The sequence below is a fragment of the Solanum pennellii genome, chromosome 5 (genome assembly GCF_001406875.1).
Source record: "Solanum pennellii chromosome 5, SPENNV200".
Taxonomy (NCBI): domain Eukaryota; kingdom Viridiplantae; phylum Streptophyta; class Magnoliopsida; order Solanales; family Solanaceae; genus Solanum; species Solanum pennellii.
The window spans coordinates 72,250,955-72,264,226 of NC_028641.1; positions in this window are offsets into that span (position 1 = coordinate 72,250,955).

The following is a 13,272-nucleotide window of genomic DNA, read 5'->3' on the forward strand; positions in this document are numbered from 1 at the left end:
TATATATATATATATATATATATATATATATATATTGGTATGATAGTGGGATAATAATCATAATCTTTCTCTCCTCATACTCATAATGCATATTTTCGATTCTGTCTCCGTTATTTTTCTAAATCAAATTGATAATAAAAGTAACTCAATTTTAGAAAAAAATCTTTTTTTTTATTTTAACTTTCTAACCGTAACAAATGATTTTTTGAAAAATGAATAGTCGGGGAACTATTTGAATTTTTTTTATATTATTCATTTAAAAATTTCAATTTCATTTTTTTCTAGTATATATAATATGATTGAAAATTTTGAAATACATATAATTAAATGTTAAAGATACTTTATAAATAAATCACCTCATAATACATGCAATACTATCCTATAATTCCACTCATACCAAGTTATATTCATTTATCATCAAGTAAAATTTATTATTATTTTTTCAATAAATTAATAGTTCTAATTGGCTTTTAGGGTTTAATACTTTTGGCTTAGCTCACTTTTGTACATAGCCCTTTTTAATCTAGTAGATGTGCTTGTTGAGAATTATAACCTTTTTTTTTTTTATAGAAAAAAGCTTGATCTTATTAAAGATTTAATAATTTATACAAGAAAAGTTATTTTGTCAAATATGATAGAATCAATAACACAGTGATGTTTTATTGATTAATTCATATTAAATTTGAATTAAATTTTAATTTATGATACGTTGATCAAATTAAATTACTGGTTAATAAAGTTGAATTAATATTTAAGTCAAAATTATATGACTTAAATCAAGTTCAAATTACATCTAGACCAAGTTCATTAAGTTCACAAGATGCGTCCCACTCATGTTCTTCAGGCTTAGGGATCAAAATTGCTCGGACCAAAATATCCCTGAAGTCCTAACTCAAGCTTATATATAGAGGTCTTCTTCTGACCAAAAGAGGATATACACAGAGATACATACATACTGAAATATCACATACAAAGAAATTTTTGCTTCAAGTGTTGAGTCGGCTTCCGCATACCTCTTTGCTCCAACCGCATAAAAAGAAGTCTTCGCTCCAATTGTTGAGCCGTCTTCCGCATGCAAGAAGTTTTCTCTCCAAATATTGAATCGCAAGTATTCCATCAAATCAAGAACATATCCATAAAGAGAAAAATCAGGGAATTACATCTTTTATTAAAATTTTTATAAAGATTGTAACCTTTGCATAAATTCAAATATGTTATACACAATTCGTGTTATAATAAATGTCTAATTATGTGGAGTCCTTGTAGGATATGATTAGAAATCATACTTGGGGACCAAGTAAGGTTTTCCCTATAAATAAAGGGTTTTCCTTCATTGTACATAAGATTTGTGAAAGATCTCTGAATCCTGAATATACTTCAACAGAAATAAAAAGTCTTTTATCTTCTCCCTACTTTCTTCTTCTTCTAAATTTATATAGTTTCATAACACGTTATCAGCACGATTGTTCTATTCTTAAAAAATGATGAAGAAGACGGAAAAAGTGCAAAAGAGATCTTGCATAAATTATGCAATAAGGTTCTTATATCTTCAAGGTATAATTTATCTTTATGTTATAATTATTTATGTAACAGATCTGGAGGTACCATCTAAAGTATGTATTTAAAGAGACTTGTCGACTTTCTATACGTTTAATTTTAATTGATTAGAAAGAGAGTTCCGTAATTTATTTTAGTAATTGAATAAGCACAATTTTGTGAAAGGTATGTTTTCAACCTTTATATGAGGTATGTGATCTATTAAGCTATATTTATTAACTACTAATGTTGATTATAATAAATCAATAATCTCAATTTTGTATGCAATTATAATGTACGATCATATTAATGATTATCAAAAGTGATGAAATTACGATTATTTTGAAGGCTTGAGGTTGAACCTCATTATGGGTAAGACGATAGATTTAAGTTTTATCGCACCAAAAGAATAAGACGATGGATTTATGTCCAATCGCAAAAAGAGGGTAAGACATTGGGTTAAAGTTCTGATGCACCATGATGATAAGATATTGGGTTCAAGATCCATCGATTTATGACCTAAGACACTTTTATATGGATAAGACATTGAATGTGAGTCTGAATGCACCATATTGATGATATAATAATGACTAAAGAAAACTAATGTGTTTTTTATGAGAAGTCATGGAATTTACTGAATTTGCTCCATTACGTAAAGTGAATGTGGTTGTAGTGCATAATATGTCTGAAAGAAGACAAGTGATTGAATAATGCACATAGATATGGAATGAGGTACTAAAGCTATCATTATTTGATATGCTCACATATTTGTGTTTCATTCATTAAGAATGTGAACTTTTGATAAATGCTAAAAATATAGATCCATTCTCTAAAGGGAATGAGGTGTAAGCCACCATGCAGGCATGAGAAAGATTGTGATCTTTGATCAATGATGTGGTATCACCAAGAATGTCTCTAACAAGACATGTATTATAGAAAAGTTTCATGTTTTATGTTCAAGCTTATATTGGACAAGAATTAGTGCAATTGAGGCACATTCTATAGTAAATAAGAAGTTTGGTAATTCCAATACTTTCTTTAGTTTGACACGATTGTCTGGGACATCGTTAGTCTACAATGTTTAGACGAATTATGGAAAGTTAAAATAATGGACATCAATGGATGAACCTAAAAATTCTTTTAAATGATGAATTTTCTTTGTACTACTTGTTAGCAAGGCAAGTTAATTGTGACACCATCATAAAAGAAAGTTGAGATTGAATCTCTTGCGTTCTAGGAACGCATACAAATATTTGTGGACCTAGTCATCCACTTAGAGGATTGTTTAGACTTAATGGTCCTAATAAATGTTTCTTCTATATGGTCTCATGTGTGCCTATTATTATCTCGCAACTTGATGTTTGCATAAAATGTTGGCACAAATAATATGTTCCATGCGCAATTTTTTTTCAGATTAGTTCATTCAATAATGGGATTACGACTCACCTAAAGGGTAAAGTAATTGAGAAGAAATAAATCTGAAAATTTCTCTTGGATTAATAAAATTGAAATTTACTCATATAATAGTAAATCAGAAATTTACTAAAGCAAAAGGCACATGACATAGTAAACTCGGAGTTTACGAGTACTAATAATTTTATTAGTTGGCATGAATAATTTGGTCATCTCAAAGATGTGCATACTGAGTAATGGACATACATTGAAAAATTAGAAGATTCTTCAAGAATTCTTTACGTTGCTTGTTCTCGTGATAAAGTTGATTGGATCAACAAAAGTTGGGACTAAATCCCTAAATTCTGAAAAGTATAAAAGGTGAATATGGGCCCGTTCACCTATCATGTGATATGATAAAAAGATGCATCTATAAGATAATCACATGTGTATTTGTTGTCAACATGTTGTTTGACATTCACAAAATTATTTGTGCAAAAATAATTGAGTTAAGAACAAAATTTCAGAATATGTAATCAAGACAATTTATCTTGATAATATTGATAAATACTCAAGATGATGTGACACTAAATGTCTCAAATAGTAAAATCATTGTTTATGAAAATAAATTTTCATATGTTGATAAGAAATACGATATTGCATACAAAAGTAATTGTATGCATTAGACCGATAAATTATGATCAAATTTTCTTTCAATTGATATATGATTGGGGATCAAATATTTTTCATCTGATTATTTTGATATGTGGTATATAATCAATGAATATACATTGATGCACAAGGATAGATTCTCTAAAGTTTGAGATATATGTTAGTTTGTCTAACATAAAGGGGAGATTAGAAGCAACACAAGAGTTGTAAATACTCTTATAAAATGTTCCTTAAGGATAGAGTCTACGACATGCATGAAGCATGATAGACTAATCAATTCTAAATAAAATAATCCTTGAAAAAGGGGGAGGATCAAAGAATCAAAATGATCATAATAAGGAGACAATGTGCTCTTGGAGAGCCTACGACATAACAATTTATGAAACCTCATTAGAGGGGTAGCTACCTAAAAATAATGAAGTGAATGAGATCTTAATAAGTTATGTGGTATTTTGAATCGATACAAAATGATATGTCGTTGACGATATCTTTGATACAATAGCGCGCAGTATTGTAAAAGATTATGGGGATATGAATTCTACATCTATTAAAGCATGCTTGTGTAGAAATAATTATCAAGTGAAAAGTGGAATGATGCATCTTGGTAAGCGTAAAGCTTATTTGACTTGCAATCTAGGCACTAGAAGATGTCATACATCTAATATTGAATGTTGTCACTTGACAAAACTAATATAAAATATCCAATGGGTTCGAAATCTAACATATACAAGGTTTTGGAAAACTTGTTTATCATCCTCATAAGGATTAAATAGATTCAAAATGCATAAAGCATATACAAGTATTGTTATGCAAGTTGATAACAATAATTGAAACTCTTGAAGAGTTTTCAAAAGGCAACAAATTATTTGCTTAAAGAAGTTGAAGTAAGGAACTTGCAGAAATCTTTGACCCAGAAGGGAAGATTTATAAAAGCAGATAGAAGAAAACATATTTCGTCAAGATTTTTCTACACTCATAAGCTCCCAAGAATGGTGATATCAACATGCAAGAGGTCTGTTCAAGTAATATTATTGTTGATTTATTCACCAAGTCTCTACCAACTACAACTTTCAAGAAGATGGTGCACAAGCTTGGAAAACGAAGATTCTAGTCTCTGAATTGATGTTGTCATTAGGGGGAGTTAATACGCGATGTACTCTTTTTTCCTCACAAGGTTTTGTCCCACTGGGTTTTCCTTGTAAGGTTTTTAATGAGGCATCCATAATGCGTATTATTAGATATGTGTACTCTTTTTCCTTCACTAGATTTTTTTCCTAATGGGTTTTATCTACTAAGGTTTTAACGAGGCACATAATCTACCGACACTCAAGGGGGAGTGTTACAAACAATTTGTGTTATAGTGAATGTCTAATTATGTGAAGTCCTTGTAGGATATGATTAGAAATCCTACTTCGGAACCAAGTAAGATTTTCCTATAAATAAAGGGTTTTCCTTCATTGTACATAAGATTTGTGAAAGATCTCTGAATCCTGAATATACTTCAACAGAAATAAAAAGTCTTTTATCTTCTCCCTACTTTCTTCTTCTTCTAAATTTATATAGTTTCATAACAAAATACAAATAATATTATTTTTTTACTATTTTTCCATTCCTTTTTACTGTATATGAGAAACGAAACTTTAAACGCATACAACATGGCCTAACTTATAATCTTTTCTCAAAAGCAAAAACGATCAAATCTCCATTTACTGAATTATGGGGACTAATTCCATACATATGTTTGTAGGTCAATGAGAATTCAAGGTAAAGACAAATATTCGTAACCTATCACTTTCATTCAATATATGATTTTGTGTACCTCATAAATGTTTAATTTGAATCTCTTGAAATGTTCAAAAAAAATTTAATAATTAATTTAGTGGGGTTTACTGATCTTTTAATAAATTTATGGGAATATGATTTAAAAATAGAAATGTTCCTCAATTTAGAGCTCACATAGCCCTTATTATAAAAAATAATTTATATATAGTCCTACTATTTCGTTTTGGTCTAAAAACAGCGAAAAATAATTTGAATTTATTATTTACAAAAATATTCTTTTATTTATTATTTTGATGAATATATTTATTTTTCACTCATTTTGGTATAAAATTTATCTTACATGCCTCATTTGCTTTTTCAGATACAACAAATAAATAACAATATAGCCGAAAAATTAGTTAAAAACTTTTTCCCTGTTATAAAATATTTGTATTATAGTAAATGTCTATCATATGTGAACCTTTTTAGGATATGGTTAAAGAGTCCTACTTGGGAACCAAGTTAGATTTCTCCTATAAATAGAGTGCTCCTCTTCATTGTAAATGAACTCATTAAGATAAATAACAAGTCTTCTCTTATTTTCTCTCTAGTTTCTTCTTCTTATATTATAGTTTTATAACACGTTATCAGCACGAGACTTTAATTTTTCAAAAGTGAAGGTTAGATTTGAAGAATTAATAAATGTATTTTTTATTCTTTTATTTTTAATTTTAATGGCCAATCTTACAAAACTAGAGTTCACTGCCCTTCAAATAAGTTCAGGGATAATAGGACCTTAGTATAATATAAATGTGTCTCTGAAATTTCGGGCATAGGTTGAGAGGATACTTGTGCATTTTCCCAAAATTATGGTATAGTAAAAAAATTATTTAATCCATAAAAGAAAATAATGTAGAATTATTTCTATTATGCAGATAAAATGTCTATCAAGTGGAATATTATGTATATTTAAATATCATCTGCAAGTTTTTTAATAATAAGTTTTTGAGATAATTTTAGAGTTATAATTTTTGTGAAATCATTCTTTAAACTTATTTAAAATAAATATAAATATATATTACGATTTGACAAATTTGCTCCTCTTTATATTAATTTCTTCCTATTAAACCATATTATTAAAAAATGTGACTTATTTAATAAATACATTAACAATAAGAAATTACCATGAAGAAATGTGTATCTTTTTTTTTTTTGGAAAAAAACGTGTATGTATATATAATATACTATTATTTTTGTTGATTAATTATTTTTAAATTATTTTTAAATTAGTCATGTTTTTAATAATATGGATGAATATAAAAAAATTAATATAAAGAAGAGCAAATTTGTCAAGCCATAATTGATTTATATTTATTTTAAATAAAATTAAAAAATTAGTTTTAAGAATATTAAACTAAAGAAGGTAGATTTAACACTGTAAACCATAGAGAAAGTGAGTATTATAAAGAGAAACCTGAAGAAAGGTTTCTCATATTATTCCTAATTTTTTAATTATAAATTTTCTTGTATATTGGCATAAGAATGCACACTTCAAGCCTTTATTTCAATGTTATAAGTTTAGTTTCAATTCTTCGGTAAAAAATTCTTTAATCACTAGAAAAATATTAGGATAAATATATAAATTCTCTAAATTTGTCGAGTTTTTCTACTCAGCGATTTTAACTATGTTATTTTTCTATTAAATCATTGAATTATCCATAATGTTACTTTTAAACACCGTTGGTTGATGAGGAATCAAATTTTATGAGGGTATTGATAGAGAGGATATATATGTTGTTCCCAACTCATTAGTCCAATTAATAGTGAAAAAATGTTCGAGAATAATTGTGTTTACTTCAAGTCATTTTGAACAAATTAAAAAACAAACGAGACTAACACAATTTGTCTTTATTCCTTCAATGAAAATCATTATAATACGAGCACAATTGTAGGCATTTAGAATAGAAATGTCGATCGAAATCAACCAACAATGTTCAAAAGCAACAAATTATGGGTGGTTTAATGATTCAATAGGAAAATAACATAATTGAGGTATCTGAGGGAAAAAACCGAACAAGCTTAGGGATTTGTTTATGAGTTTGGCTAAAATATTATATGTTACAATTAATATGTATGCAATAAACCTTATTTTTAATTTTTTAACTTTTTAGTTAAAGATAACGTTCTTTAATATTTTAAAATTTTAAATTAAATTACCTAGAATTTATTATCTATCAATAATTTTTTCAAGAACAAGAACCAATGTATTCCATTACAATAGATGGATAACATTTTATTAACTTAGAAGAACTTTTCTCAAATTATATAATAAGATACCGACTCTTTATATATATAACTATTTNAACTCTTTACATATATAACTATTTACTTTGGCGCTTTGCATATATAATAGACCTTATAAATTGACTCTTTGCATAAGAGTGAATAGTTTTATAAAAAAAATAAAGTTGTGAAGAGACAAAAATTGTGATTATTATCTCCACTATCATAAAAAAATATTAGTAAGGACGATGACTCTCTTGATACATTTGAAATAAATGAAAGATAAAAAAAATGTTGGAAAATTATTATGAGAAAGAAAAACCTCATTTGTTTACGTGTATCAAGATAGTCTATATTCATATTTCACAATATATATATATATATATNTTCTCTCCTCATACTCATAGTAGATATTTTCAATTCTGTTTCCCTTATTTTTCTAAATCAAATTGATAATAAAAGTCACTCAATTTTAGAAAAAAACCTTTTTTTTTATTTTAACTTTTTTATTGTAATAAATGATTTTTTAAAAAATGAATAATTGGGGAACCATTTGAATTTTTTTTATATTATTCATTTAAAAATTTCAATTTCATTTTTTTCTAGTATATATAATATAATTGAAAATTTTGACATACATATAATTAAATGTTAAGATACTTTATAAATAAATCAACTCATAATACATGCAATACTATCCTATAATTCCACTCATACCAATCAAGATATATTCATTTATCATCAAGTAAAATTTATTATTATTTTCTCAATAAATTAATAGTTCTAATTGGCTTTTGGGATTTAATACTTTTGGCTAAGCTCACTTTTGTACATAGCCCTTTTTAATCTAGTAGATGTGCTTGTTGAGAATTATAACCTTTTTTTTTAAGAAAAAAGTTTGATCTTATTACAGATTAAATAATTTGTACAAGAAAAGTTATTTTGTCAAATATGATAGAATCAATAACATAGTGAAGTTTTATTGATAAATTTATATTAAATTTGAATTAAATTTTAAATTTATGATACGTTGATTACTAGTTAATAAAGTCGAAGTAATATTTAAGTCAAAATTATATGACTTAAATCAAGTCCAAATTACATTTGGACCAAGTCCATTAAGTTGACAAGATGTGTTCTTCAGGCTTAGGGATCAAAGTTGCTCGAACCAAAATATCCCTGAAGTCCTAACTCAAGCCTATATAAAGAGGTCTTCTTCTGACCAAAAGAGAATATACACAGAGATACATACATACAAAAATATGTAGTTTCTTCCGAATACAAAGAAGTTTTTGCTCCAAGTGTTGAGTCGGCTTCCGCAAGTCTTTGCTCCAAGTGTTGAGCTGTCTTCCACATGCAAAGAAGTTTTCGCTCCAAGTATTGAGTCGCAAGTATTCCGTCAAATCAAGAACATATACATGAAGAGAAAAATCAGGGAATTACATCTTTTATCAAAGATTTTATAAAGATTGTAACTTTGCATAAATTCAAATACAAATAATATTATTTTTTTACTATTTTTTCATTCTTATTTACTGTATATGAGAAACGAAACTTTAAACACATACAACATGCCCTAACTTATAATCTTTTCTCAAAAGCAAAAACGATCAAATCTCCTTTTACTGAAATTGGAGCAGAACTTCTGAATTATGGGGACTAATTCCATAGATATGTTTGTAGGTCAATGAGAATTCAAGTTAAAGACAAATATTCGTAACCTATCACTTTCATTAAATCTATGATTTTGTGTACCTCATAAATCTTTAATTTGAATCTCTTGAAATGTTCAAAAAAGTTTATAATAATTAAGTTAGTGGTTTTTACTGAACTTTTAATAAATTTATGGGAATATGATTTAAAAATAGAAATATTCCTCAATTTCGCAATTTGGAGCTTACATAGCCCTTATTATAAAAAATAATTTATATATAGTCTTACTATTACACAAATGACATAAATATATGATTTTGGTCTAACAAGAGCGAAAAATAATTTCAATTTACTATTTGCAAAAATATTTCTTTATTTATTATTTTGATAATTATATTTATTTTTCACTCATTTTGGTATAAAATTTATCTTACTTGCCTCATTTGCTTTTTCCGATACAACAAATAAATAACAATATAGCCAAAAAAATTAGTTAAAAACTTTTTCCCTTTCTTTTTCTTTTTTTAATTCATACTTTTTAATTTTTATTGCTTATTTTTATACTAAATAAAAAATGTAAGAAAAAATTAAATAAGAAGAAAAAACTCAAATACTGATAAGTAACAAGATCTATAAGGAAGAATTTAAAAATTCAAATTAGTTGTTTAATCAAGAAATAAAATAAAAACACGTGTGAGTAAAATAAATATATTTTATGATGGTTGAGGCATATCATGTCATAGTTGTGTGAGGTACGCTGACATTGTTCATGGGTCTGAAATTCTCAGAGCCTGTTTAGATTGACTTTTGACTTATGACTTATAAGTCAAGGCTTTTGACTTATGACTTATAAGTCAAAAATCATAAGTTAGAATTTTTACTTTATGACTTTTGACTTTTTTTTTGGGTTATTTTGGGCTTTAAAATAATTATAAGCACTTTTTAATTTTATTGCAATACTTTAAAACTGCTTAAAAACTATTTTGGGTTAAAAACATCTAAAATAAGAGTGTTTGAATGAGCTTAAAGTTGGTCAAACTGACTTAAAAATCAGTTTTCGACTTATTTGAGTGTTTTGCAAATATCAAAGTGACTTATTTAAGTCAATGACCTATTTTAAGCCAAAAGCCAAAATTTAGGTGAGGGGTGTTTTTTTTTCAACTTAAAAGTCATTTTATGTTGACCAAATAATATTACCTTTTTACCCTTAATTCTTATATTATTATTATTATTATTGTTGTTGTTGTTGTTGTTGTTGTTGTTGTTGTTATTATTATTATATTATATTATTATTGTTATATATTATTATTATTATTATTATTATTATTATTATTACTTTGTGATAAAAAAATATGTAAATTATTACTTATGGATGTAAAATATATATTAATTTTATTTTAATTTTTTTTAAGGATAAAAACCTTAAATTAATCAACTTTTTATCATGTTAACAGTTTTTAGGATATTTCAGACATTTTGATTACAAAAAAAAATGTTTATCAGCACTTATTTGCCAAACACATCAACAACTTTTTTTCTACTGCAACACTTTTATCCAAACTCATAACAACTTATTTTAAAAATAAGTTTCAGCACTTTCAAAATTATTTTTTAAAAGTTACTATTTTTAAGTCAATCCAAACGGGCTATAAGTCAATCCAACCGGGCGCTCAACCTATTTGTTGTAATGATGAGAAAAATTGAGTTTGCTATTTTCACCATAGAATTTATAGGCCTTTGGCCTCATAAGTCAGAGAAATCAGATATATTAAATGGCAAATTTAGAATTTTAACTTAAAGATGAACTAGAGTGTAAAGTATAAACTTCAAAAAGAGATCAGTGCCAACACAAGCACATAATTATATTTTCAAAACATTAGGCCGCACACAATGAAAGTCACAATTTTGATTTTTGTTTTCTTGACTAAAATAGTTGTTAGTTTCTTAATGTTATGTAAATTTTGATAGATGACACTTAACAAACTATCTATAATTTTAATAGACGTGGAGATCCAATTAGGATATAACCCAAGCAAATATCCACATGGAAAGCAATATATTATGATCCTTACAATTACTACATAAAGGCGTAGAGATCCAGTAAGAAAATGATCCAAGCAAACACTCACATGAAAAACAATATAGTTTGATCTTTGCAATTACTACATTAAGGAAAGGTCTAATCAAAGGAACCAACAAATCATCAACAGATGACCTAAAGTTGATAGCAGATCAATCAAGCAAATAAGTTGACAACAAATCAATCAAGTAAATCAGGACAAGATCAAGAAATCACCAATCAAACCAAGAATAGAGTCAAGCCATCAAAAGAAGAAAGGAAATCATATCAAGCCAAAGAGTTAAGATAAATCCTTCAGTCAAAGCAGAAAATCAAATCATATCTGTCAAGAAGGAAGAAATACAATTTACCTTGCACATATCTAATATGGACATAGATCAGCAAATCGCCTAATCAAGGGGTTCCTCAAATCCTTAATTGAAGTATAACTCTCTTAGATTTTCCTTACAAAAGCAAAAGTCTATTCATAATATAGATATACCCTCTCCGACTTAGATGTGAAGTACACACTTCACTTGAACTTACATCGTAATCTTCTTTTATTTTTCATAAACTTTGTACTCACTTGACTGAACAATTGAAAAGAAAAGAGAAAGAAAGATCTGAGTTTAGGTTATATAGGTAGAGGTTGTGTCGAAAAAGAAGAAATGATTTGCATATCAAATGGGCTTTTAATTGTAACATTTTGTAAAACCCAAGTTCTCAACAAACTCTTAAGGAAATCCTTCTAACCCAAGGGGATTGGACTAGGCACTACATCGGTGATCTGAACCAGTATAAAAACACTATATGTTATTTACATACTAACAAGTTATAATTACTGTTTATCAATTCTACTAACATGCAGGTGAGTGACCATTACAGGAAGTCGACTAAAGCGAAATTTTAATTCACCCCCTCTTGACTTTCAATTGGTATCAGAGTAGGTCTCACTAAGTCAATGTTTAACCACACAGGAGCAAAAATCCACTGACACACTATCAAATTTCTGGCGCGTTACTTCAAGACGGACACTCCTCACACCGACCATACTTCAATGGACAACATTACTCTCATTGGAAAAACATATTTAGAATATCTGTGTCCTCAACAAATCATCAAGCATGAATTGTCATCAAGAAGGATCCAAAGTCTCTTCCTGGATTAACTGGAAAAAATGGCAGCAAAAAGTCATATGATCTTGAATCATTCGACATCACTAAAGAACAACAAGAGGTAATCCAAACTAATGGTAGAGATATACGTTTGTTATATTGTGCAATGAGTGGAGCAGAATATGATAAAATATCAATCTATGAAACTGCGGAAGAAATATGGGACAAAGTAGAAGTGACGTTTGATGGAACCACCAAAATAAAGAAAGCTTGGATCAGTTCACTTGTCAATGAGTATGAGTTGTTCAAAATGGTCGTAGATAAAAATGTTGAATCTATGTGTTGACACCAAATTTTTTTATGAGAGTTCTAAAATTAATCATTACAAAAAAACCTCTAATTGCCAACAGATTTTGCTAACAACTTAAGTTGGTTAGTATTCTACTAACAAATTACCAACATATTTCTAACCGAATAATATTATAAAACTTAACAACAAATTCTAACAAATTACCAACATAAATCTTACTAATTAAGTATTTTAGTTGGTAGATACGGTGGAAAAAAATGGCGCCAAATTTAGCAACCTTCTGTCAATGGATTATCAACAGAAATATTACTAACACACACCTTTTGTTGGTAATATTATCAACGAATTATATATGGTTGGTAAATATGACAAAATTATTTTTATAATTTATTAACATATTATCAATGAATTACTAACCAAACATTTACCAACGACAAGATTGTGTTGCTAAATTTAGCAACCAAATATAAATGTGTTTGTAAATTAGTAAC